Raw genomic sequence first — 26744 nt, 5'->3', positions numbered from 1 at the left:
TAGGCTTAGTCTTTCAAAGAGCAGAAAGGATTTTCTTTGCTCTCCAGGTGATGCCTGCTGGTCACTGTGCCCTCTGAGTTATACAGCCCTGTCACTTAGGGAGCTTAGCAAACCCATGTTTTCCTAATGATCCCGTCTCAGCAGCATCATCCAGAGGGTTTGGCTGCCATTTGTCACTGCCTCCATGAGAGAAGGGAATGCAGACAATTCCTACTGGAGATCTGAGGCCAATTTGCCACTGTGCTACTCCAGTTTTAAACAAGTGTCTCTCTAGTGCCCTCTTTGGAAAAAGATGCTTCTTCAGAGGGTTAAAATGTCTCAATAACCTTATGTTAGTGAAGAATTGACAGCCTCGCTGTATATTAAAAGATTTTCTATTGCAAGGGCCAGACAGAGCTGCTGTATAGGTGAGGCAGTGCATGAGAAAAGCCCTTGTGGTACAGGAGGGTTGGGTGGTCTGGCAGCCAGGCAGGAGCACAGGGGGGAGAGACCAGCCTGCTCTGTGCACCTCATTAAACAGAACATGGACAGCAAATGCACTCATCAATGCAAGGAATAAAATAAACAGGTATACATATCCACACACATCTTCTGCTCCAAAACCTCAGGTAGCAGAATTTCCAGTGTTGTTTCAAACCACAACTACCGCAAAAACCAGCCAGAATATTGTATGCAAAATTAACCTGACAATTTAACTCATAACCTGCTCATTTGTCACTGGGTATACTGAGTGTATCCAAGAGAGCCAGGGCATTGCTTGAAACTGTTTAAGACAGAAATTCCTACTGCCTCTTGTACCCTTTGCTACTCCTTTGCGGGCCAATTTAATGCACTGTGTCACAGAAACGTGACACTGTGCTTTAGCAGTGCCAGCAGATTGCGTTACCCTGCCTGACTGTACCCAAGTTACACATTTCTCTCTGCCTGCAGTCCCAGAGGTCACAGCTAAGGTCAGGAGAGAACAAAAATGATGCTTTGTGATCCAGAATTTAGACAGTTATCAACTCATAAATCTTGGTCAGACTGTAACAACAAAGCATGGGACAGTACAGCCCTCACACACACAGAGATGCCTTCAGGAAAAAAAAAGGCAAAACTATGCATCAGACAAAAATGACTGAATTTAGCATGTGGCAAAGCAGACATGCCTTCTTCAGATATTTTTATTTTTCTATTTTCCTCTCCCCTTTTTCCGCATTTCTAGGTGGGAATGGAAGACCGTGTCACCACTTCAAAGTATTTATAGCAGTTAGCTAAGGAGTAATGATCATAAGCAGAATCACTTAAAGAACAACATTGAAATGTTTTTCATACTGAAAATAAATGACTCACTCCTTTGTATTTGGCAGCTTGAAATGGGACCTCTTTCCTTAATGACATTCCTCCTTTGCAGTGTGCTTACAGTCACTTGCTGTTGTTCATTTGTTTGTAGTACCAGTAATCCTTGGCACTTACAGTCCGTACTGTACTTTTAATTCAAAGACTTTATGAATGCTGATTAATTAAACTGAACAGACTCCTTAGGAAGTTAATGGTTATAGCAGTTTTCACATCAGAAAAATGAGAGAGGTTAAGTTTCCTGCAAAAAAACCCTGAACAGACAAAAGAACCCTGCTGCAAGTCACAGGTGAATTCTAGAATTCAGAGGAGTTTTGTTCCCTCCCCCCTGTCACCAGGATTGAGTGCAGCACGGCATGTATCATGCAAGATTTCTACCACTTGAGACCAATCTGGTTGACAAAGAAACATTGGGAATTTTGGTCCTGGTCTGGTTTTGCACCCTTTTCCTAGAACAGAAGGTAAGAAGGCTTTGGGGTCACCTAATTGCAGCCTTCCAGTGCCTGAAGGGAATCTACAGGAAAGTTTGAAAGAGACTATGTACAAGAGCCTGGAGTGACAGGGCAAGAGGAAATGGCTTCACACTGACAGAGAGTATAATTAGATTAGATACTGGGAAGGAATTCTTCCATGTGATGGTGGGGAGGCCCTGGCACAGGTTGTCCAGAGAAGCTGTGGTTGCTTCACCCCTGGAAGTGTCCAAGGCCAGGTTGGATGGGGCTTGGAGCAACCTGGTATAGTGGAAGTGTCCCTGCCTATGGCAGGGGGGTTGGAACTGGATGATCTTTGAGGTCTGTTCCAACCCAAACCATTCTGTGGTTCTATGAACTAACCCGGCTCCAGGTTTTTACCTGCTTCTTCAGCTCATATGAGTGTGACATTTATGCATTTCAAGTTGTGGCTGCTCTGAAGGACAATCCTTCCACATCTGTAACATCTGGATCCATTAATGCTTTCCTCAGGTTCTCATCCAAACAGATACTGCAGCCACTGGGAACACCCTGGCTTTGCCTGCATTCATACAACTTCCTTGCTGGGCAATTTGATTTCTTATTCTCCTCTGATGAGTCCTTTTTGCTGGTGAAATGAATTAGCAAGTTAAGGACAGTACTGAATCAATCCCACTGCACTGGAAAAGTCCTTGGGAAATCTCCTGTTCAACTTGCCAAGTAGCTTCTGCCTCTGAGAGAGTTTTCTCTCACCTCCTTTTGCAGAGAGCCCTTCACACTTGTTCTGACAGAGATGTACCAGTTTGGGATAATTCATTCAACAACAGTCAGATCTTTCCAACTGCTTTATAGCTTGTCCTCCCGGAACATTCTTTCAGTAATCCCTATACCAAAGCTGAACCAAATGTGTGTTTATGTAAAACAGCCCATGTTATATGCAGTCTGTGCTTTTTGCATGACCTTTAGTGTAAAATGCAATATGTCTGGTCTCAGTTATGTTATTCTGTCAACATGTTCCAGTTTGGGCTAAGCTGGAAGCAGCACTCTGTACATCTGGCTCAGGAAGAGAGGACATCTGTGCAACTAGTCTAATAAACCAGAGCAATTCAATGAAATATTGTTCTAGTGTTAGGGAATGAAAAGAATTTTTGCATTGCAAAACACAACAAATGCTGACTTCTATCAATAAGAGTGACCTCTACAAATCTGGGAGATAAATCAGTATGAGAGAAAGGCAAAAAAAAGTTAAATGATGCTCTTATTTCAAGTGTAAACATCTTCCAAACATAAATTGTCTCATTTGATTTAAAGTTATTTAGTTCACATGGAGTTAGGTAATGTCCTCCTTTTGAAATATAACTTTGGAAATTTATGGATGAAAAGTGCTAATTTTGTATTTTTAAATGCATTTGATAATTTCACTGTGTGAATCCCTTAAGAACATTATGCTATCTATAAATTCTCCCCTCCCCTACCATGGATTTTGTGAAGAACACAATTGCTAATGCAGTCTAAATTAGACAAAGGCATTTGGTGAGGTCAGAATACTATTGCTAGGAGGTTCCCATTTTATTTTCTTTGGCCATTTTGAAGAGGATAACACCTTACACTTACTCTAATAACTGCATGTAACTCTGAAGTAATTCATTCGGCAATTGCATTTAGCTATTTTAAAGTCTGTATGAGCCATATTTATCCTTCTTTTCCAAGTCTCTCAAATAGTGACAAAGTGCAAAGTGGAGTAAGCTCTTGCCACTCTTTTTTAAATAACAACTCCACTTGTAAAAGCTACTGAAGGTCACTGACAACAGAGAAAAATCCCATTTTTCTCTTACATACTGAATTTCATACTTTGCCTTACTTAGGGTGGAAAGAGCACAATTCTGTCAGATTTCTCATGCTGTACTTCCCATTCATCGCCACTTCATGTAATTATGGATCTTTCTCCTGGAGTTTCTCTACAAATCCCACCATCCATTCTGCCCTTGCATACTTGCTGTTGTCGCCCTATCCCAAAAGGATAATACTCTCATTTAGTTTAGAATTTGATCCAAGAGCCCATCAGGCTGTTTTCCAGCTGTCTTGCAGTTTGCTTTTAGTAAACTTTCTTGTTCCACAGCCACCTGGCTTGGTCTCCACCTCATCCATCACCATAAAAGCCCACATAGAACTGGGTTCGTCCTGTCCACTACCTTTGTAAAACATCCATCCACCCAATTCCTGTTGATAACCTTTTCCCAAGACGGGTGAAGAAGAAAGCCCAGTTTGATGGGCATGATCTCCAGAGAGTAGGGGATACACCTCCATTTATTGAACAGACTCTACAGTGGCTGCTTGCCATGTGCACCAAATAGACATCATCTCTGGAGAATCCAAGAAAACCCAATGCAGTCAGTGCAAGAAACCTGCAAACCCGGTAATATTTGCAGAATCTCTCTTCTTAAAAGAGACTAAAAGACTCTTTAAAAGTTCCCTCCAGGCAATTTGATTCTAGTCCAAGGGCTTTGAAGAAAACAAACCTATCCATGTATCTTGATGCATTCTTCACTGTCCCAGGATATATTCCTGACCCAAGGAACTGCATCAGTCAGGGACAAGGCAACATCAGTGCTGGATCCCTGACATGTGCTCTGTTTGCCTACAGGAATTTAGGAAGGGGGGAGGTCGTGGTGTTATATCCAACAGCTCTGGTGTATCATTGATGAATGTATTAACATGGAGCAATAATGGTCCAGCAGACCCAGCCCTTGATGGAGAATCAAGTTCTCCTCTGAGCCTGCCCACATGCCAGACATGGGATCGAGAGAAATCTTTTGTATTTCTGTACATCCTTTTCCCAAAATATGCTTTGTTCTAAATTGCCTGCGAAGACAGGACCTTGTGCATGTTTCCTAAGGCACATCAGTGCAGGACTAATGGCCTGGACCCCAGAAGTCTCATAAAGAGACTCATAACTTGTCTTTTTTCTTAAAAGAGGGGTAAAAAAGACTTTTCAGCTGTAGAAGTACAGAAAGTATCCAACTGAAAAAATGTAGGCAATTTTTCTAACTAAAAGAAGTGAGTGTAAGTTTGTATGTTTATTGTTTTTATTAAGAACTTCCAGATGAATCTCTGGACTTTAAAATTTCATTTCAGAGTGAATTATATTGGCTGCCATAGAAGTCCTCAGAAAAATTCTAATGGAAGTAAAGACTAGGCCAAACTCCCAGTAATTTTCCTAAATTCCAGAAAAATGTATATCTGAGCCTACACTTCCCACTCCAGAAACATTTCTTCTCCTGGCTCCAGAGAGCGTCCAGAGCTTAAACATATCTGAACTTTAGCAGCATTTACAGGCAAAATGCTGCTTTGTTTCTAGTAATACACATTTCTGCACGTTTCAAAAGCAACCAGAAAGCTTCAACTCTTGTTAAGTATCTCATTCCAAATTACTTACCTCGAATGTGTCTGACTGGCCTGAACAGAGGTCAGGAAATATGGTATGGAAATGAAGGTGAGGAGCTCTGTGATGGTGAGAGACAAGAAGTGGCACGGTAAGACAGTGTGAAGTGGTGCTGTGCTTGAGCTGTAAGGACTGCAAAAATACACAAGTAAACGTAGGTCTGCTTAAAAATCCTGAAAACCCACATAACCTCTAACCCTGTTACTATTCAAGTTGTTAATAAAACAAAACCAGAGCAAACTGGTCCGCAGAATTTTCAGGATGTTTGCAGTATGTTCCCCTCCAGCACTGAGCCCCAGAAGCCTTCTTACCACCTCGGATTTCCCCTGATAAAATCTTCCACTTCCTTAAAATTGCTGAAAACAATCGCGCTTTAGCATCATCTACTGGGAGAGATGGGAAACTGACTGGGAGGCTCCAGCAGTGTACAGACGCTCCCACTCGCATCCCCCCCCCCGCCTGCTCCTGTGCCGTGCTCAAGCCAGATTCCGGCAACACAGGGAAAACTGGCTATTCTTCTCTTCAGAAGCTGCATTTTAAGGAACAGAGCAAATGTTTTGGTGCTGGTATAACAGAGACCAGAGTAAGTACTACCTGGGTGCTGCTTCCTGTCAGGCCTTTGAGTCACACAGCAGAAGGAGTAAGAAGCCAGGAGGAAGGGAGCAGCTGATCTCACAGACCAGTTGGCGCTAAGAATTTTGTCGCCGCAGTCTGAGGTTGGTTGTGGCAGTGCTCGGCACAGCGGGGCCCGGGGGCTGTGCTGTCTGCACTCCACCACGTGCAAGACAATCTGAAATTCATGACCAGCCTGCACTTTTAACCAGCAGCATCAGCCACCCAAAGACCTCAAAGCGCTGGGGACAGCAATCCTGCCCAGCAGGTAGGGGCCACGCCGTCTTGAAAACAGGGAAGTGGAGACAGACTTTTAAAGGCAAGAATCCTAGCAGCCTTTAGATGCTTAAATGATTGACAACAAGCTGGACGAATCACTTGGAACCGACACGATTTCACACCTAAACACCCAGAAAAATCCCGCCCAAGATTACTTTTCCAAGATTCATATGCCCAGGCTGTGAGAGGGGTAGCATCCAGATCCTAGGAGTTGTGATCTTTGTAATTACTGGTCTGTGCTTTAACCTTGTTTTTTAGAGCTCTGTTAAGGTCTTGCATCAGATGTACACTGCGTGTACAAAGACAGCACATCACATCTGGGCATGAAGGGTGGATTCACCTCAGTTACATTTTACTGCCTAACATCTAGGCGTCACCTCTGAAACAGCTGTTCAGCTGCCTTGCAGTCAAGGAAGAGAGGGGCACTTCCAGGGAGGAATTCATCTTGCCCATCACAGGATCGCTCCCTTGGGATACAATGCAATCACCTGGCATTATCTCACCATCTCCAACTCAAGCTATCAGTTTAGAACAGGTGCTTTTTTATGCTAATTAATATTTTTGACACCTACATCTTGGCTGCAGACACCTATTGCTGTCTGTCACACTGAGTTGCGCCATCTCTGATGGCTCAGTCTGGAGATCTTCCTGCACCAGCAGCAGAGCCTGGAGTTGGCTCTACTGCAGGCCTGCAGCTCCAAGGAGCTCAAATCAGGCAGCCAGCTGCAAAACCTCACCCCCACAGATTGTTACAGCATTACAATTGATGCTATTCAGAAGAGCAGAGTAACAGCTATGGTAATATTCCATGTATATTAAAAAAAAAAAAAAAAAAAAGAGTGTGTTTTGGAATTCAGTGAAGTGACCTTTTGACCAAAGATTGAATACATTGACTCATCAGATATCTGTAATCAAGGCCAGGGGTTTTAGTTGTGGGTTTTGAAAGCTCCTGCAGGTGCTAAAATACATGGGTTGATTTTCCAGGTTCCTTAAAACTCTGATTCTTTTTAGAATTTCCAATTAAGATACCTTAAAATATTATTTTTGCAGTTCCAGGGTAGCTCATATTCATCTGTCCTTTAGGACTCTGCACATCTCCCCCAGCAGCTTTGGAGGCCGAATAGCAAAATTCTCATAAAAGATTTACTGAAGTTCCAAAAAGTTGACAGTAAATGCTGAATATTTGAGAATATACAACTCACGTATTTCAGAAAATCTGTAAAATCAGCTGCAGTGACTTCATATTTGGTACACATCTCACTTTGGAGACAGAAAAGTCTCCTGTTTCTCTCAGCTACAGATTTCCCTCAAACTGTGTTACTAACATTGTGTAAAATACTGCATCTGTAAAACTGAGTCTGGACTTCCCTCATTACCAACACTCCCAACTTTCAGCTGCCTTCAGGAAATGGGTTGATTACTTAATCACACCTGGAAACACCATGCCTTGAGAAATAAAGAAGTCACCAGACAGCTGGCTGAGATCAGCCATCCATTGGGTTTCTCAAGGCAAAGGGAAAGGTTCTTTGCCCAGTTTCACATTTTGGCAGGGGTAGAGATAGTACCCTGCCCAACCAGCCCTGTCATGACAGGGCAGTGTCGGAAGTGTGTGGAAGGTGACTACTCTGAGGGCAGGCAGGGGAGCCCCCTGTCTCTCCTCCTGCATATCATGCAGATTCCTCTCCCAAGATACTTCAGATTTTTTTGAGAAAAATGTGAGGAATACTGCCCAGCTGTGCACTGGCTTGCATTGAAAGACCCAGCTAGCGTTCTGCAGCTGTCAGTGGCTGGTGTGAGATGTGGTGGTGGGGCTCCCACCTCACAAAACCCCACCACAGCTCTTGAAGAGGCCCCAGACTGAAAAGGCACTGGGACTGAACCATCCTTCTCCACACAGAGAGCATCTCTACAGACCTGTTCCCTGTAGGGATGGGATGATTTTAAAGTCTGACTCTGCTATCTGTATGATTACCAATAGGATTATTTTTTAAAAAACATAAGAGCTCTCACTGGGTGCCCTTCATTAGTTGGTGGGTACATTACCTGTCCCTTTGCCAAAGGAACTCCAACATGCCAAACAGGTCAGAAGCACCAAGGAGACACGAACTTCATTTCAATTGTTTAGTACCTAAAATAGGGAAGTATAATTTAGCACAGAATGTGAGAATGGCAGTGAGCATCTCACCTCACTTGCTGTTTCTGCTTTCTGAGAGTACAGGGAAAAGGGGGCTGCCTCGGGAAGATGAAATAAGGAATAGACCCACTCGTGCAAATCTAGAAACTCTCTATTAACAAATATTTTGTGTCAGTTTGGCTCTGTAGATCTCTGTTCTTCATTGACCTGCCTCTGGACAGGGAGGTCGTGAGGGCAAGGGTGGTCTTCTGCTCTGCGCCTATTCTTGGATGGCAGCAAACCAAAGCCTTCCCAGTGATGAGCTGCTACCTTGATCCCGTTAAAGGCCTCATTTGTATGTAGGTTAGATCCGGTATTTATGCACCTCAGCCAGTCTTATCCCTTGAATGCCTGAAACCCTGTGCAAGGTTTATCTTCTCACCTCCCCACCAGTTTCCAGGGTCTATTTGACAACTCTGGGGCAGCCAAAAGCCAACACTGGGGAAAAAAACAACCAAGGAACCAAGCCTGATTACATGAGCAGACACTTGAACTACTTGTTTTCATCTTGTGGGAGTTTTTTACAGAACTAACTTTAACTCTGTGTCTAAGTTTTTCCATCTGTAGAAAAGCCTCTTTTTGCAAAGCTCTGTAGAGATCTCTATTCTTAGTGCTGTTATGTCAATATATAATTAATTTGCCTAATTCTGCTGTACCGTTCTGGAATAGTTGGAGATTGAAGTGTAGACTTTTTGTGACTTGGTTAAAGAGAAAAACAAGATAAAAATAATGGAGTGTTGGATGCAAATTTATTCCCCAAGTTACTAACACATTAGATTTCATGTGCACTACTGAAGATATATCCATCTGAGTACAAAGATGCCAAAACGTGGCTTACTGAGGCAGCTAAAAAAAGAAAGGGTGACATGGCCAATGACAATTTAAATAGTTCTGACAACGATGTGTGACCTGATTTGTTGCTTCCTGAACAGGATGGTAATTTTTGCTGCATGCGTTGGCTGGGTTCGTATGGGTTTATTTACTTGCCATCCCATGTTTAGATGTTGCTACTACGAAGGGGCCAAACTGTGCTCCCTGGGCATACAGCATCTCCCTCAGCACACAGGAGCTGCAGTGCTCATTGGGAGAGCCCAGTGTGCTGCTCTCCATGTGCTTTGCCAGGTCCCCAAAACCCTGGCCAGATTCTGCTGGAGTCAACAGAGACACTCCCATGGACTTGGAGCTGGATTAGGTCACTGGCTGCCATGGGAGAGGAATATGGCCAGGTCCACTGGCTCAGACATGCAGGCAGCAACAACTTCAGCCTGTGAGGTAGATGGAAATAGCAGGCTACAGCTTCTTAACAAACATTCAGAATGACTAACCAATGGTTAAGTGATACCGTGTCCATGTAGGGATAATGCTGGACTACAGGTTAGGAGTTGCTAGCTGTGGGTTCCAAAGGGCTTTGGCCTCTTTCCCAGCACTGAGGAACCACAAAGTCTCATCTTACAGATCAGCTCCCAGCTCCTGCTCAGCAGTGAACCCCACCTGCTGGGGTCCTTCTCAGAGCTCTTCAAAGCTCACCCCATAAAAGACATGAGGGTTTTTTATTCTGTTGTGAAAAGAAGTCGGTTTGGTCGTGACCAGCATGGTCTTCAAAGGAAGTCCCTCCCCAGGTCTTGCTTCCATCCTAGTTGCCATGTACTGCTGTGACTTACTTAAAGTGCTCTTGACACTTATGGTTCCATAAGTGAACTGGCCAAAAGATTAACCAGTATTTTTAAGCCTTTCAGCCATCAACTCTCCCCATCATTATTTCATCCTGGTCTTTAGGGAAAAGGAGTGGCAACACCTCATCTGAGGCATCTGCCCCTGCAACTCCTATCTGGAGGAACCAAATTCCTCTCCCCCAGCCACCATGGGGGAGAACCTTCTCTTACAGCCTCTCCCACCGGTCTGTGCTAGCCACAGTGGAAATATTACTGGTTTTATCCTTTCTCTGAGAGGCAGGGCAGAGGGCACCTCTTCCTCTCCAAACCTGCAAATAACACCCATACCTGAAACAATGGTGGGTTTAATCAATAGACCTGTTTTACTGAACTTTCTCTGAAACACTGCATGCTTTTACAAAGCAGGTTCTGTGCTCAGTGTCTGCTCTGAGTGCTGAGGGGGGCAGGTGCTGCCCCATGCCTTGGCACCAGGCCTGAGCCTCAGGTTTAGGTGTCCTCCAAGGTTACTCAGTCACAGGAAACTCTCCCCTGCCTAAGCTGGTGTTTCAGAAATGGTGTGGACTTAAACTGTTTGCCAGTAGTAAAACAAACATATAGGAAGGTCATCCCTGGCTTCAGGAGTTTGGTCACATTTCCAAAAACAAACCTAATTGAACCTACTGATTCATCTCCAGCCAGTCCTGGAAAGAGCTCTTAGAAGGGTGCCCACTTTCTGTTGCTCCAGCCTGAGGGAGAGGCCAGATCCCTCTATCAGCTTCAGGAGCCCTCTTCTTATCAGCCAAGGAAATTTTACTCTGTATAACTATATTTTAGTTATACTACATTTTATATATATTATATATATTTTAGCTATAACTATATTTTTAATGGGTAAACCAAAAACACTCCTCTACAAAACCAATTTAAACCGTTCAGCAGCTATAAACTACTTTGTGCCTATGGAGAACTACGGAAAAGTACATGGGTGCATACACATATAAAAACTTTCTCAAACATGCATGAGATTTCATGGAAAGTCTGGCCTTTGGAAATTAGGGTTTATTTCATTTAATGGCCATGTACACAAACAACATTTCAGAGGATGCCGGTATTCCTGCTACCTTGATCTACATCTCATTTGTCCAGAAATCTCTGCAGCATTGTTATGTGTGTTATACATAAGAGCAATTGTACCAAAGTAGATTAAATGACAGCAATACCCAAGCCAAAAGGTCTGTAGCACAGTTAAGCTTCAGAAAGAACTGGGACATATTTCTCCCCATTTACTTTATAAGTTTGTCCCTCTTAACCACAAGAAGGTCTGGCAATGTGGAAATCTTTTTAAGAGAAGCTTTTATATTTATTCTTGATTTAGACTTGATGAAGTACCCTTAAAGAACAGGTTTTATGTCTTTTCATTACTATTTTTGTTGTATCTCCAGCGTGACAAGAAAATGCTTGCCCAAAATACCAAAAGAGAAAAAACCTCTTGAGAGAGCCTGTTCTTGCAAGATTTCCATCCCAATATTTACAGGCGCAGGAGGTCCAGATAAACTTTGGATATGCATCAAAACTCTTGGATGGTTATCCAAAACAAGCACAAGCCCTGAACCTTTTGAAGTTTGTCCATCACTAGTTATCACATCCAATTCCTCCCCTTTCTAACAAGAATCATAGTCTCCCTCTTCAGGAAGTTCCTATGCTCAGTGACTCTTGATTGTCCACAGAGGGATACACAGGATTTCACTAATGTCTATACCAGGCTTTCAAAAGAAGTCACACTGCTATTATTTTCCAGCATTTAAGTGAATCACTCTTACTTAAAACTTGAAACAAACTGAGCTTATACTTCCAAGCATTACCTTGACAAAGCATCTGCAGTCTTCCCAATGATGAGTTGAGAGTCTGTATGTTCAGGGGTTCAGTGAGGCACAGACTTGGACCTTCCCCATTGGGACCAAGGCTGGAGTTCATCTGTCCTGCACTCTGGAGTGAAATACAGCAGCAGATTCTACTCAGTCCCTGGTGAACAGTAGCTCACACAATAAAACTATCATACCTAATTCAGCTTTTGAGGGAAAGGCTTTGCCTGCAGGCTGATTTATGGGCTAGCCCAGCAGAAGATACTCCCTATAGGTCAGGTGTGATGAGGTCATTGACAGGGCAATAGCAACTAAGTTTTTGACTGTAAATTCCCTTTATTTCAAAATCTCTAACAGACATCTATAAACAATTTGGAAAAGGTTCCTCCATAACTCAAGGAAAATATTCTTGCTTTATGTACTTCATAAAGTATTGCCATAGTGCCATTATCTTTTCTTTCCTTTTCCTTATGTATGAAGTAAGGCTACCAGGATAAATTTATTCTCCACGTTGACACAACTATCTTCTGAGTACTTTCAAGTTCATTTACAAAATTCAGTGGAGATTTCTTCAGTTAGGGTCATCTGGTCATGTATCCTTGATCCTTTGATCACCAAAGCAGAAATACCATGTTAGTAATCTCTGCGCTACCATTTGGGTTAATGAATCGGCTTGACTTTAATTCTAGCCCAGATGTAATCTTTTATAGCTTAATGATTTGTTCTAACATGAACTCCAATTGAATGTAAACAGTTTCTTTATTTAGAGAGAAAATTCTTTTTTATAACTTGTTTCTCTTCCTAATTAATTCTAGAGCAATTAAATCAAACCTTGATCTGTGGCAATCAAGATTAAATCATAGTATAGGTTAGGCTGTTAATATCGTCTTTGAGTTCATTATTATCAAGGCTAACAGTAATCAGCAAAGGAGGGAGAAACTGATGTAGCGAAGACTACAGATCTGAGGACTTGTTCTTGTTTTTAATAGCTGATCTGATTTAATATATGATAATACTTGCACTTATTTAGTAACTGTTTTCCAAGGAGCTCAACATACTCTCCCAAAGTTAATTTATTCTCACAACACTGATGTGCGGGAGGTAAATATTATCTCCCAGGGACACCGAGAAGTTTTGAGGCACAGAAGAGTTGTGGGCTGTTTGCAAAGTCACAGATTGGGGCCCAGATCTTAATTCCATTAACAAATCATTAGCTGGGGAGCATCGCTGTGAACTCTGGTTATGATAAGAGAGGAACAGCACCTCATCCATAAGCACTCACCGAGCATCCTGCTTAAGACGGATTTGTTGGCCATTGCATCTCGGCAGTCCTTGAAGTTAAAAGCTGCCAGTGCTGTGAGCTGGCTGCCTCTACAGACCTCCTTCCATCACACATCCTCAAGAGGACTTGCCATATAGCTCGGCCCTGCAGTTGCCAAGGGGGATTTGTGTTCCCAGAGGTAAAAAAAATTCATTTGTAAGTTAACTGTTGGATTTGACAGACATTGCAGTTCTGAGCTCAGTTCAAACAGTCTGGCCTGTCCACATTACCACAAACCTTCATTTTTAACCAAGCCTAGATTTAAAGGACAGTGAAAGGGACACTGTGCAGCCCCGGATGTCCCAGACGAACCCCAGCTGAACCCATTCTCTGCCTGGATCTCTGTACATAATTATATTATCCCATGCTGTGGCAGATTAATCCTGACTGTGCAGGAAACTCCTGCCCATTTGGGTCATCCCTGCGAGATACAGCAATTGTGTGGAGAGGGCCGAATCACCCCGGTTCAACTCCAAACAAGGGAAACACAAGAAAGCATCACAATGTTGTTTGTACTCCAGTTCTATATTAGCTTCAAAAAAATTACAGCAGTGCCATTTTCAATTCAGTGTTATGCTGGAAAGGTTGCAAATTAATTAGAATTATGCCTTCTTTGTGCCAAGTGATAATTTACTGCAATTAATTATCAAAAGATCTACTGCTGTCAATTACGGTACTTGCTCTTTGGGGGGGAGAAGCTATTTACGTATAGCTAAATTCTGTAACAAAGTTCCATTTTACTTTTATTGTTTTCAATTAAACTATCATCATTTGCCTTCCCTCTGCCAAACACAATAAAGGCTCGTTAAGAACTAATCATGCTACTGTGACCTTTTTTTTAATCCAAACACTAGCTAGACCTGCACTGAGTCAACACTCCTATTGTTACACCTGCAAATTGTACGTAGAGAGGAGCATACTTCAGAATTAATGAGCACAGCTGTGGTCTCTCTTACATTCAACACTTGTAAAATAGACCTCTTTAAAGTGCCATTATCACAATATTGATAGAGTTATTTATAGTACTGCAAACGTTCCCAGTCATAACAGAGTCCTTGTTATCCCCCACAGCAGTTCATGTTGTTGCCATCTCCTGGACTCATTCCACAGTTTTTGATAAGGCACCACGTGGACAATCCTTTACGAACAAACTATAAAAGACATCAGGAAAACTTCTACATAAGCAAGTTTTAAAGCTGGGAATAGGTCAAGCTGTCAGGACCCAGCCTGCACAAGACATGTCATGTCCTTGTGCTGTGCAGTTTCCTGTATTTCTGGGTGGGACGTGAAGTGAAATTACAGGCAGCACAAGCTGCAAAGGATCTGGATGGCATTGTCCAAATGAGAGTTGCTTTTTGCAGTTAGTAAGACTGTTTTACCATAATTCAGTAAAACAGATGTAAGTTCAAACTCTTGGTGTCAGTCGCTGAAAACAAATACCACAGGTGCCAACTTTGGTTGCTAAGGGAATACAAGCTCCTTGGGCTTCCCAGTATGTGTGCAAACAGCTAGAGATTGTCCAAGGCAGAGGTTCTGCTGTCAGTAAGGAAGGGAGTTGCTTTTTTCAGGTGTCCTTCTGCTCATCTTGATCTCCTGACACATTAGTGAAATATCGGCCAATGTGATCAAGACAAAGTCAGTAGGAGACTTCATCAATGTGAGTTTTCCTATTCTCATAACTGCAGCGCCAGGCATTGGTTTGCGATATTCAATATACAATATACAATAATGTAGTATTTCATATTAAGTTTTGTCACACTTGGCTCTGTGTCCACTAAAAATCTGGACACAGCATTTGTGGGGATGCATTCATGGGAAGGTCTCCAGAGTCATCCTGCAGATCCAGCAAGCCCATTGCCCCCAGCCCTTTTCCTCCCTCTTTCTGGTCGCAATGTTTTAATTCTCTTCTTATAGGACAGGAAATGACTTTGCTTCTGATCCACTGTCCCTTATCTGAGGAAAATAATTTTGTCATAATTCAGCCTTCGTTTTGGAAGGAATTGCTGAAGAACCTCAGGTCCCCTAAGAGAAAAAATTCAACTAACACCTGGCTACTTATGAATTATTTCCCCAGATCCACCTATTTCATATCTTAAGTGCTTTGTGGCTGAAAGGTGAGATCTAAAATAACCTCATATTATATTCTCCTTCTGAATATAGGAGATTACTTTCATTGTACAGGTCAGCTCAGAGAACCAGCCAAGCAATGTTTAGCTCACAGGTGTTACTGGTTCGGATCTCCTGCAGGCAAAGTAGACTTGTGTAGAGATTCCCAGCTGAAGGCTGGCTGGCTTGTGTGAAGTTATTTGTCAGCTGTTCCTGGGTCCCTGGGGAAGGGAGAGGTGAACTCCTGTTTTCTCTGAGGCAACAGGGAGGTGCTCCAGCAAAGAGTTTGAATTTCCCTGCTGCACTTCTCAGGGAGGATTTGAATATAGACACACTCTGTTATTTGTAATGGTTCTTGAAATAACTGATTGTTGCAAAAATATTTTTTTCCAGAAGTCTCTGAGTTTGTCTTTTTTTTTTTACTTCTAAAGAATTTGTACTGTCCAGTTTGCTTATTTCCATGTGTATGTACATTCTTACCATAATTTGGAGCACCCCTGATTTTGTTAGTATATTTATCCTCAGCTATATCAGTACAGTAGAATAAAAGCTGAAGAAAGAATGGGGGGAGGAGGTGCTGTAAAAACCTTCCAGTTACTCTGTGACTTGGGAGAGGTTTACATTTTTCAGGGTTTTGGAAATGTTTCTGTTTCTCAACAAAAGGAAGGAAAGAGATGGAGTAGTTATGGGGACAAGGGATTCCGTGGAAGTGAAGCAAAGGGAGAGAAGACTGGAAACCAGGGCTGTTACCTGGAACCCTGCTCTGCTATTTTCCTCTGAGTTAGTGACCTTGTTCATCAGAAGAAACCTCTTCTTAAGAAAAGCAGAGCTGGGCTAAAGTGAGGGACAGGGAGCAGTATGGAGCTTTTTGTTTCCATAAACTTAGTGAGGAATGGCACGCAACTTCAATGCACATGTGATTAAACTAATCTAGTTAAAATCAGAAAAGGATTTCTCATAATTCAATTGGAGTTGTTTTTAATGTTTGGACTTTGGTCAAGGACAGCTTTATTGATTGAATTTAATTGCTTATATTTTCCTGTCCATTTATTGAAGCCCATTTTTCAAGTCACTTGAGAGGCTGCTAACATTTCAGAAAGGGGATATGCCAAAGCATTGCTTTAATTCATTATCTTTTTGGACATACAGTAGTTGCTACTTGGCCCAAATTAAATCCGTTAGAGAATGTGATCGCGTAATTACTTACAGGTATCCAAAACTGCTCTTAACAGAATTCTCTAGGAGGTTATGCATAAGATTTGTTTTGCCCTTACACTGGATGCAAATGTCTGGAATTTCAATGATAAATAAATATTTCATCAACCGAGGACAGATTTTTCTCATTTCCATATGTTGCTGATGGACTACAATTCTTGTGATGTGTTTATTTTTCCTTAAAAATAAAAGTCTCTTATAAATTAGCTCAGTCACTTTTTCAAAATATGTAAACACAGTGATCCTTGAGGTAAAGAGGAAACCACCTGTGATTCTGCCTTGTTTTTTTTTTTCTTTCAAACTATGCTCAACCCTGAAAGACTTTCTAGACAAAACTTCACATTAGCTAGATTGCTTCACACTGTGTTCTGATGATGTCAAGTCTGTGATTCTCTAAAAGTTACGTCAGTCTGATTCCAAATGGAGTGAAGGGCTGGATGTTCCCAGCCTGGAAAGCACTATAGGCTGGAAAACACCATAGCAAGGTCAGCAATGAGTTGCACTGCAAACCCCCAGCCACAGCCCTTCGACAGAACCAGAGCTCCTGTAGCTCTGTCCCTGCTTTCCTCACCTATTTGCTCCGATTTCCTCGTCTTTTGCTCCCAGTTGTGGCTTCCTGGCTTGGAGAAGTTCTCAGTCTAGCAAAGAAATGGGACATGAGCCTGTCTGTAAGGACAGAGGAGCTTCTGCTGGCAGTTGTGGACCCACCTGGTGTTGGGCTCAGCTCTCTGGCTCTGCACTGAAATTACCTGGCATTATCTTGCGTTTTGTGAAAACTAAATCTGCAATAGTTGCGTTTGTTAAGATTGTATTTATTGATATGAGGTCTAGGCAAAAAATGTGAATCTACCTATAAAAACTCACATTCAGTGCTTTTCAGGCACATTTTGTTAGGGAGATGCATAAGACCAGACTTTTTTAGTTTCAAAAACCTCAAATCAGACACAATCCAGACTTACATATTAATTTTTCTTATTTAAGAGAGCATAATGCTTCCTTGGAGTGAGATAAGGTTCCCACAAAGACCCCAGGATTTATCCTCTTCTTGCAGTAGCTCTGTGGTTAACAAACGCAAGCTGAAATACCTGATATATGTAATACCTCTCCTCCTCACAAAGCACCCAACATTTAAATGTTGCCTAATTCACAAAAGTTTTGCTTTGGAATCCAGTGATCATATTTGATAAAAGGCACAAGGAATTCCTTTCACAAGGAATGGAACCACAGATGGTTATGTGATTTGAGGGCCACTGAACATCAACAGTTTTACCAAGTGAATCAGAATTACAGAAACACCTGCATGACTGCATCTGCAGACTCAGCTAAATTACGCTTCCATCCAGCCACATGATATTTAGTGTGTAATTCTTATGCATTTTAATCAAATGCATTGTAATGACAGTAGAAAATTTCAATATGAATGCACCTTAATGTAGGAGTAACTAATAGCTGCCATCCATTAGTACCAGCTAAGAGACATACTTCCTCCTAAGCAACAGGGGCACGGTTATTTTAACTCATTACCTGCTTTGTAAATGACATTTAATTGCACATGAAGTGGAGATGTTCACAGGACATCCTGGGAATGCAAGACTGAGCACCCAGAAGTTAGCAAATATTTGAAAAAACATTGTAGAGAGGTGTTCATGAACTCCCTGGCAAGACAGGGTCTGTGCACTCTGCCCAAATGGTGCCTCCTCCCTGTAAAACTGCTCTGACTTTTGCAGTTTAATGCTGTAAAATTTTTGCTGAGCACAAGCAAATGTGAAGTTTGTAAAGGCTTTTGAGATTTGATGGATTTTTGAGACTTCCATAAAACATTTCTTGAGAAACAGATGATGTAGGCCAGTCTCCTGATTGTTGCTTTCAAACCAGGATGTTATCAGACCTTTACAGGGTCAAACTGTGAGAACAGTAACACTGAAAAATATTTCCTAGAACCTTTCTTATGAATAGATGAATTAGTTTGAGTAAAAGTTTTCTAGAAGGAAATCAGCCTGACAAAAACATGAATTTTGGAAAATGTCTTCTGATGGTTAATACTAGGTAAAGTTATGAGCACTGAAATTCAAGCTTTAAAACAGAAAAGACTGGCCAACCTTGACCAGCCAGCCTTGGGAGATGGATAACTGTGAGTCACTGTGTGCTGAAATTGCTCTTATTTGGTTCTGTCCTGAGATGTGGCCCCAGTTTAGCCAGAGGTCAGTCTGATGTCCACAGGGACTAAATTCAAGATTTCTGCCCTGGTACGAGGTTCTGCCCACAATGTAGCTGGGGGGATCAGCACCAGATCTCTGGAAAACAGACACTGTTTTATCCTGGTACTGTTAGAGGCCTGTTCATGCTTCTAGTGCCAGTAGGGAAAACCTGAAAGCATGGAGTGAAGTAGAAAGTGAAGATTTAAACTAAGTAAATTCCTGAAGGGCTGGCTATTGAAACACTGTGCTTCCTGCCCATGTTTGACTTTACTTCAGTTCATTGGTCCCTAGTGCACCCAGAATTATAGCTCAGTAAACTTCTCCAAGGATCAAAACAACCATCCAAAATCTCAAAGTGTGGCTTAAAAGCAGGAAACCTCCTAGCAGAAAAGAGATTGAGAGAACATGTCTTGACTAGGTCATTTCCTCTTTCAGATGTGGACACATTTTCATTACAAATTACTCTGAAATCAGTAATTATTTTCATATGGTTAACAAAAAATACTGATTCAACATTTGCATCTCCCTGAATTGCACAGTGGAGTGGGCTTGCAGATGGCACAAGATGCATCAGTTTTACAAAACATATTGAAGACTTCAACTTCACGATGGAAAATGTTCTGTCATCACTTAACTTATAGGCACGTGAATTCCAGCAGAGTGGGGAGCCCACAGTTACAAGAACCACAAAAGATGCTAAAACCAGGTACACGGAAATAAAATGTAAATACTCAAAGTTAGCTCAGCTTTCCATTTGTTTTCGTAACTACTGGGTGTTAAAGCTCCAACCATCCTGCCTAGGTGGAGCCACACACAGAGCCCAAACATCCAAGTCCCACTTAATTCCTTAAAAAACCTGCCCTTTCTTTAATGGAGTGACTTAACTGTATACTGTTTCATGGCAAACAGAAGGGAACACACAGAATAAAGCTACTTTATGCATTAACCTTGGATTCCCGTTTGTGTCTAAGAAATATTTACCATGAGCCTGCAAACCCCATCAAGCAGCTCCTGTGTGGAAGAAGGAGAAGGGAAGGGAGGTTGCACTCGGTGGTCCTGTTAAGTGCAGTGATTTCTAATAACAGCCACGTTTGCTGTGAGTGATCTGGATCAACATCAAAAAAAAAACCCCCATCTAGTCAAGTGCCCAGCAAGGGGTCTATTCTCATGTCCATGCTCATATGTTAAGTCCCATTGACAAGCATTAGTGGGAACTGTGTGCACATATGGATATGTGAATAGCCCCAATGGGATCTGCATAAAGTAGTGTTTGACTATACAGAGATCCCTTCAAATGCCACGATAAAATAGTCGAGGGGAAGAAGCCCTAAAAATTGCTGTGAACAAGCCAAACAATTTAAAGAAATTGATAAATAATGGAGGTTAAAAATGAAACAGCAAAATTTAAATAGCATTAGAATCTGTTATTTGAACTAAATACAAAATGAGAATTATCTTTAAGAAATTAACCCTGCCCAAAATTTATAAAACCAGCTCATAACTCCAAGTTCTCTAATTTTTAGAGCCTCTTTGTCTTCCTCTTGCTCTATATCCTAAATAGAAACATGAGACACAGAAAAAAGCTCTTACCGACAAGATGTGAGTTAAGAAAAGCACAGATAAGCATTGCTCTGCTGAAGAACACAGGACATGAAATAGTGGCAGCTCTACAATAGGTCAATGATAATGATGCTCCTGAGGTTATGCAACACCAACAGCCACTCTATAAATGTCAGAGCCTTGCAGAAGCTTCCTGGGAGAGGTTCCTTGCTACCTGAAAAGCCTCCAGCAGCCAATCTGCTGGACAACAAAAATCTCTAAAGAATTTGTTCTCTTTCTGTAGGCAATCTTCAGATTTTTTCCTGAAACCACTACCTAATTCAAAATCCCATTTTGGAGATTTTGAGGATTTTTGAATGCCATTTTGATGATTTGGAGAACTGTTCTTACTTATGCTCACATAGCTGAAACAACAAAACCCTTCCTGACAGCCACGCATAAATAGGTGCAATGAACAATGAAATCATCAATTAACAGAGCAGACAGCAATCACTGCTGTGATAAGTGCCCATATTAAGAACCTAAATTGATGGGATATGGAATAGATGATAAGCAAATAATGTGTATCAATCAGGCCTAATTGTGATCAAGATCACTGGTTTCTTAGCCTGTTCTGGTGCCCGTAGTGGAATTCAACCACTGAATTGAAAGTTATTGCAGAGTCCTGCATGTCTACGAAAGTCTCACTGGCTTCAGACCCAGGTCCAAATTGTTCCAGCAATGCTGCTTTGGAACATTCCGAGGTGAAGCAATCCATATGACTGACAGTGAAAGCTCTTATCTTACAGGATGTCCTTTTCCAGTGGTCATTTAGACCAAGAGCCAACCTATTAATCACAGCAAACCAAAGCTTGTTAGGTCCCTGCTGGCCAAAGCACTTGAGAAGACAAAAGACACCACGTTCCAGCTGACACCTGCAAGTAATTACACATGGTGATAGCAGTGCGTGAAAGAACAATTTGAGAACCAATGCTAAGAAGAGAGGTGCATTTCTTTTTTATAGACTGAACTATTTTCTGATCTCTAAAGTGCCTTAGGGTCTTAGAAATCAAAGGCAAATTAGGGAGGGTAAAGAAAATCAGTTGCCAGGTGTTCATCTGGAGAAATGATAGATCTCCAGTGATTTTCACCAGCTCTGGAAGCAAATTCCCCTTCTAAGATGACACTGTATTTTATTATAAGGTTTTTAATCAGAGTAATGGCAGAGAGCAACTGCTCCATGGAGAACAGAATCTGGAGGCCCACTCCTCCCAGAGTGTTTTCTCTACCTACCAACAGATTTTTCAGTCTGTCTCCAATGTCTTTGGATATCAGGACACATATGAGGCATGGCAAAGACAGGCATGCATTTTTAGGAAAAGGTAAAATATGATGGCTGATCCTTTCCTAAAAACCTCCTGGAGAGAAGAGGAGACAAGATGAGAAGATGGCTCCTCCTCTGAAGAGCACCAAGCAACCACAGCCAGGTAGGAGAACTCTGAGTTATGCTCCTCTTTAGTGAATATTTATTACCTTGGGACTATTTGAATGTTACTGAATCCTGGTTAGAAAGGGAATGATGGGGAGAGATTCAGTTTAAGCAGTACTTGTTAATAAAACTCAAAATGCATGCTATGTTTTCAGTACTGAATTCTGTCTTGATAAAACCCACGATCAGAAATTGTTTTCACTCTACAAGTGCATTGATATAATAAGTATCTAGAAATCCTAAGCAGGAAATAATGTTGCAAGGAGCAGTAAAGAGACGTGACAACATATTTTGCCTTGTTTTCTAGATTTCTACTTCTGGAAGATAATCTACCCCCAGGTTCGACTTCCAAGACTTCTTCATATTGAAAGAAAAGAGGAAGATGAATTTACACTCACAGACTGAGAAATAAGTCACCATCACGTTGTACCACCACATCCTGGATCTATCAGATATTTTAAAGAAAAAGAAGTTTCTCAGATAACATCCTTCCCATCAACTAATTTCAGCTCGTATTTCATTTTAAGATGCTGAGTTGATTGGTGGGACAATTTTCTGCTCCGAGTTGATCACCAGCATCACTGCAAGCCAAAGGCAGGTCCTCAGCCACTGCATCAATCTCTGCCTAAGTCCCTGAGACTGTTGAGCTGTCCAGGTTTTGCTATCACTGACAATTTCAATGTCCCTCAAATCTTTTGCATTTGAGTTATCAATTAATAATGCTGCTCAGTGTCTTTTTTTGCATTGGTTTGTTATAGAGTTATCAGTGTCTCTTCTATGGACAGTGTGTTGTGTTGTAGTTATGGGGCAGATGCCATCAATGACATTCTGCATTTACACATGTAAGCAATGAATGAAATGCGTGAATCTCACAGAATTTTGTACTGAAATTTCCCTGAAGAATAGTCCTCTTGGGAAAACTACCCAGGACCACCTGGAGGCACATGTTCCATGCAGCTGGTGGAGTGTGTGAGGGAAGGCTGTAATTCCAGCTAGCTACAGACAGCTGAGGGACCACCTCAGGTAAATAATTAGGAGGTGAACACACAAAAAAGTGCCATCTCATCATGTACCACACATGCACTGTGAGCTCTGCTGAATGGAGTTACTTTGCAGAGCTCGACACAATCACCTTGAGCTGAGGTTTTACAGAGGATGCTTAGTATAAACTGAAAATGTTTTAACTGTCAGAAATGGCATCTTCCCTGGAGTATCTTTCTCTAGGGAAAAACAGCCTGATCTTCACCAGCTGTACATGGCAGTGCTGCTCCCACAGAGGAAAGGGCTGTCGATCCACAGCAGGGGTGGCTGGAAAGACCCCAGGGAGCAGTAAAGGAGACCTGAACATTAAAGTATTTCATATCAGATCCAGTTACATCTGTCTGTAAAATTAGTAACAACCTAGACACCTGTTAGTTATGATTCATGGGCTAATAAATATGTTAAAAGGCAGAGAGGATTGTGCTGAGCCTTGCACAGAACTGTCTGTGCTATTGGATTTGATAGAGTTTAGCTCCCAGCTTTGGTCAGGGGCTAGGCTGAACTGTGCTCCATCCAAAGTTAGATGGGAGACCTCCAAGAACATGCCAGAGCTGAAGGAAATGGGATGAGGTCCCTGCTTTCTCTTCCTTCTGCATTAGATTGAGCTGTAGTTGGAGGCACCATGAGATGGTACTGGAGAGTCTTGAAATGATTACTGCCTGCTCATGGCTTTGACAGTTGTTGAGTTTTTTTGGGTATTGAGAGAGGAGCAAGTGTGTAGGATGCAAACAACACATAGGGAACTGCTGTGGTGAGTGTGTATGACCAGAGCAGAAGAGAGCTGTGTGAGCAGCGTGACAAGTGTTTGGCAGCATTTCTTACAGTAATCAATCACTGAGACAGAATTGTATCAGAAGAAGAGGCTTGGGGTGAAGTTTCAGGCTAATATTCTGCCTGTAACCCTCTCCCATCCAGGAATGTCTGATTCACATTGTGAATAAAACAGGCTTCCAGGTGGAAGACCGCCAGGGATGTGGTCACTGCTTCTCCTTTGCCACAGAGCAGAGGCACAGAACTCTGAGGAATCGGCCATTTCATACCAGGAGGCAGGCAAGGGCTGAAAGATCTACTGGTAGGGGGCTGCTTTTTGGGGGGTTTGTGTAGCTCCAGCAGCACACAAATTGTCTCTTTTTAAAAAGAATACGTTATTAGAGATATATGAATGTGTGATATCTGCACACCTGGCCTGAGTCTGGAGAGCCCATGAAATGTGTTAGGCTTGTTATTACTTGATTATTCCATTGCACAGGTGTACGTTCCTGCTCCCAAATGCTTATGCAATGACTGCTGATGTATATAGACTCAGCACTGAAGGCTAGAAAAAGCCCCTTGATACATGACAATTTATTGTGTGCTATTGTCCCTGCATTAAATGCACTCACTTGGTTTTAGTTACCACAGGTCTTCTGGTCTTGCTTTGAAAACAAAATGTGAAAAAAGATAGCATCTACTTTGCGCCTTGAAAATCAGCCTTCAGCTACTCTGGCTATTAAAACCCCCTAAATTCTCACTTGAGTTTGTTTGACTTCAACTTGCAGTTGTCCATTTTTCTCTGAAAGATTAAAAATGTCATCAGTATCCAGCAGATAATTCCAGACACATCTTGTAGATACTTAAATACTTACACATTACACTCATGTCACGTCCCAGTCTTCTTTCCAGTAAGCAAGGCAGATTGAGCACTTTAAGTCTTTCACCATTAAGCACTTTCTTCACCCCTAAAATCCTCTCTGTGGCTCTTTTCTGCACCCTCTCCAGTTTTCCAACAATTTTTTAAAAGTGTGAGCACTAGAAACCACATAATCTTGTATTGTCTGTATTAAAAGCAATTGTGTTTGAATGGGCTCAGCTCATGAAGCAACTGAGATCATTTGGAGTGTCATTCTCATCACTGTCTGTCACTCCACCAATGTTCCTGTCACCCTCAGATTTATCAGCTGTGAATTTACAGTGTTTACATCCAAATCATTGAAGAAAACATTGACTAGCATCTGACCTGATGCTGATCCTGGTAAAACTCTCCCGTTTGATAACAACTCCTGATTCATAGCTACTTTTTAACAGGCTGTTTGCCAATTCCTAATCTAATTAGTGCATGCTCTGCTGCTGTTTCTAATGCTTTTTGATCAGAATATCACACAGTGTTAATTCTAATCTCCATTAAAAAATGAATATCACATCTCTTCATTGACCTTTATCATTCAGTCTTTACCTTCATCATATTATTTGATGCGCCTCATCAAAGAAAGAAATTGCGTTTGTCTGCTAAGGCTTATTTCTCCTAAAACTGTATTTACTGTCATTAATTCTATTTCCATTCTTCATGGCAGCTTTTCCAATACACAGTAACAGCTCAGGATGTGTTAGAGGCCTGGCTTTGAGGTCAGTACGTTGTGTTATCAAACCAACCACAACAATTCAATTCTTAAACCCACGCTATGAAAGCTGATACATTTCATTGTAGTGGCTTAATGCTTATTTACATTTATATATCACCAGGTGATTAAAAAGGACTATGCTGCCTTAAGCATAGCCTGTGGAAAAACTCCTAGTCCTGGCCACTGTTTTCCAAGTGTCTCCCAGTGACCACTGGTATAGAAACCAGTACAACCTTAAGCTTCCAGGGAGAGCTACGCGCTTCCTGAAGCCTGCCTTAGAACACCACCATGAAAGGAATGATGATGAAATATCAGCTATCATGTAACTATCTATAAATGTTAGATTTCTACAAAGTGATTCCACTGAATTGTAATTAAGGGTTTGAAAGTCGAATGATTTTAAGTGCTAGTTTTAATTACCGCTTGGTGAACTTCAGTGTGTTAGAATTGTCACAACTTTCCTTTAGAATTAGTGTCAAGCCAGGCAATACAGTGGGAAATTATTAACTCATACTTTGGTTCAGCAATTATCTGCATTACAAGGTTTATGCAATTAGCTGTTTAAGATGTCATTATATTTTGCCATCTGGTACACAGGAGTTTATGCATATGAACAGGCACATGTTGAAGTGATTTTCACTATATGACACTTGATCTCAACCCAAATCATCACTATAATGAGTGGAAGACACAGTGTACAGTACATTAGTGGCAGGTGCATACTATCAACTTCATTTTAATAGAAGACTTTCATGTTTCCATTTTTAAAGTATTCTGCACAAGTGCTGAAGAATTAATTGCTCGTTTGCAATTTAGCAAAAAACGAGGACACGTTATTGCTAAATGCTAAGGAACATCAGCTTTCAGGAAAGCGGCCACTTATTTAAGTTATTTCCATCTGTAACTCCAGACCAATTTCTGCTGCAGACAATAAGAAAGTCTCAGTTAAATTCATCTTAAAATGTTCTCTGGGGAACATGCTGAATTACCTTTGATAGTCTCACAGCACTGAAAGCCTCTTGAGAATACCTTAAGCCCACCTGTGGTGTGGTCCATGTGTGACAACCTCCAGCATCACTGGTGTCTGCCAGCACACAGTGTATCGTCACCTTGTGTCCTTGGCCTTACCTCTGCCTGATGTCACTTGTACCTGTTGGCTCACGCTTGACACACAGATCCTAAATCTAGGGGGAAGAGGTGTTGCTGTTGGCAGCCTCCCACCAGGAGAGCCTCGCTTCCAGGCGGTACAAAATGTAAATATCGATAACGCCAGCACTGCACACTCAGATAATACCTGGTATTTCTGACACATACTGCGTCTGGTGTTCTAAAAATATTCCCAGTCTTTAATTAATTAAATTGCATGCAGCTATTAACCTCATTTGACACAAGGAAACCGGTCTCTGGAATGGTAAGAGACCTCCTCAGTCACGGGAAGGCTGTGCAGAGCCTGAGAGCCAGCCACCAACAGGGACTGTGCTCACTGAACTGCCGTGCAGGCGGCTAAAACCGAGCTGCAACTGCAGCGCTGTCCCTTACCTGCAAAAGTAGGAGCCACGGTTTGGGGCAGGACATGGGTTTCTCATGGGAGAATGGACAGGATCGCTCCTGCCACATCCTTCTCCACACAGGACTGAGTGCTGAACACAG

The 26744-nt window shown here is 41.9% G+C and overlaps 1 protein-coding gene and 1 long non-coding RNA gene across 11 annotated transcripts in view; both read left to right on the top strand.

Moving 5' to 3' along the window:
- Positions 1-26744, top strand: part of NFIA (nuclear factor I A) — a 350499-nt gene that overhangs the window by 59937 nt on the left and 263818 nt on the right. The gene's annotated exons all lie outside the window — the stretch shown is intronic.
- LOC109145939 lies at positions 15786-24893 on the top strand. The gene is made up of 2 exons (XR_005602515.1): positions 15786-21673; positions 21983-24893. It is a non-coding gene; the product is annotated as an uncharacterized LOC109145939 (long non-coding RNA).

This window comes from Corvus cornix, chromosome 8 (assembly GCF_000738735.6).
Source record: "Corvus cornix cornix isolate S_Up_H32 chromosome 8, ASM73873v5, whole genome shotgun sequence".
NCBI classification, from domain to species: Eukaryota; Metazoa; Chordata; class Aves; order Passeriformes; family Corvidae; genus Corvus; species Corvus cornix.
Note: the sequence above shows the minus strand (reverse complement) of the source record. Positions and strands in the feature narration are given on the sequence as shown.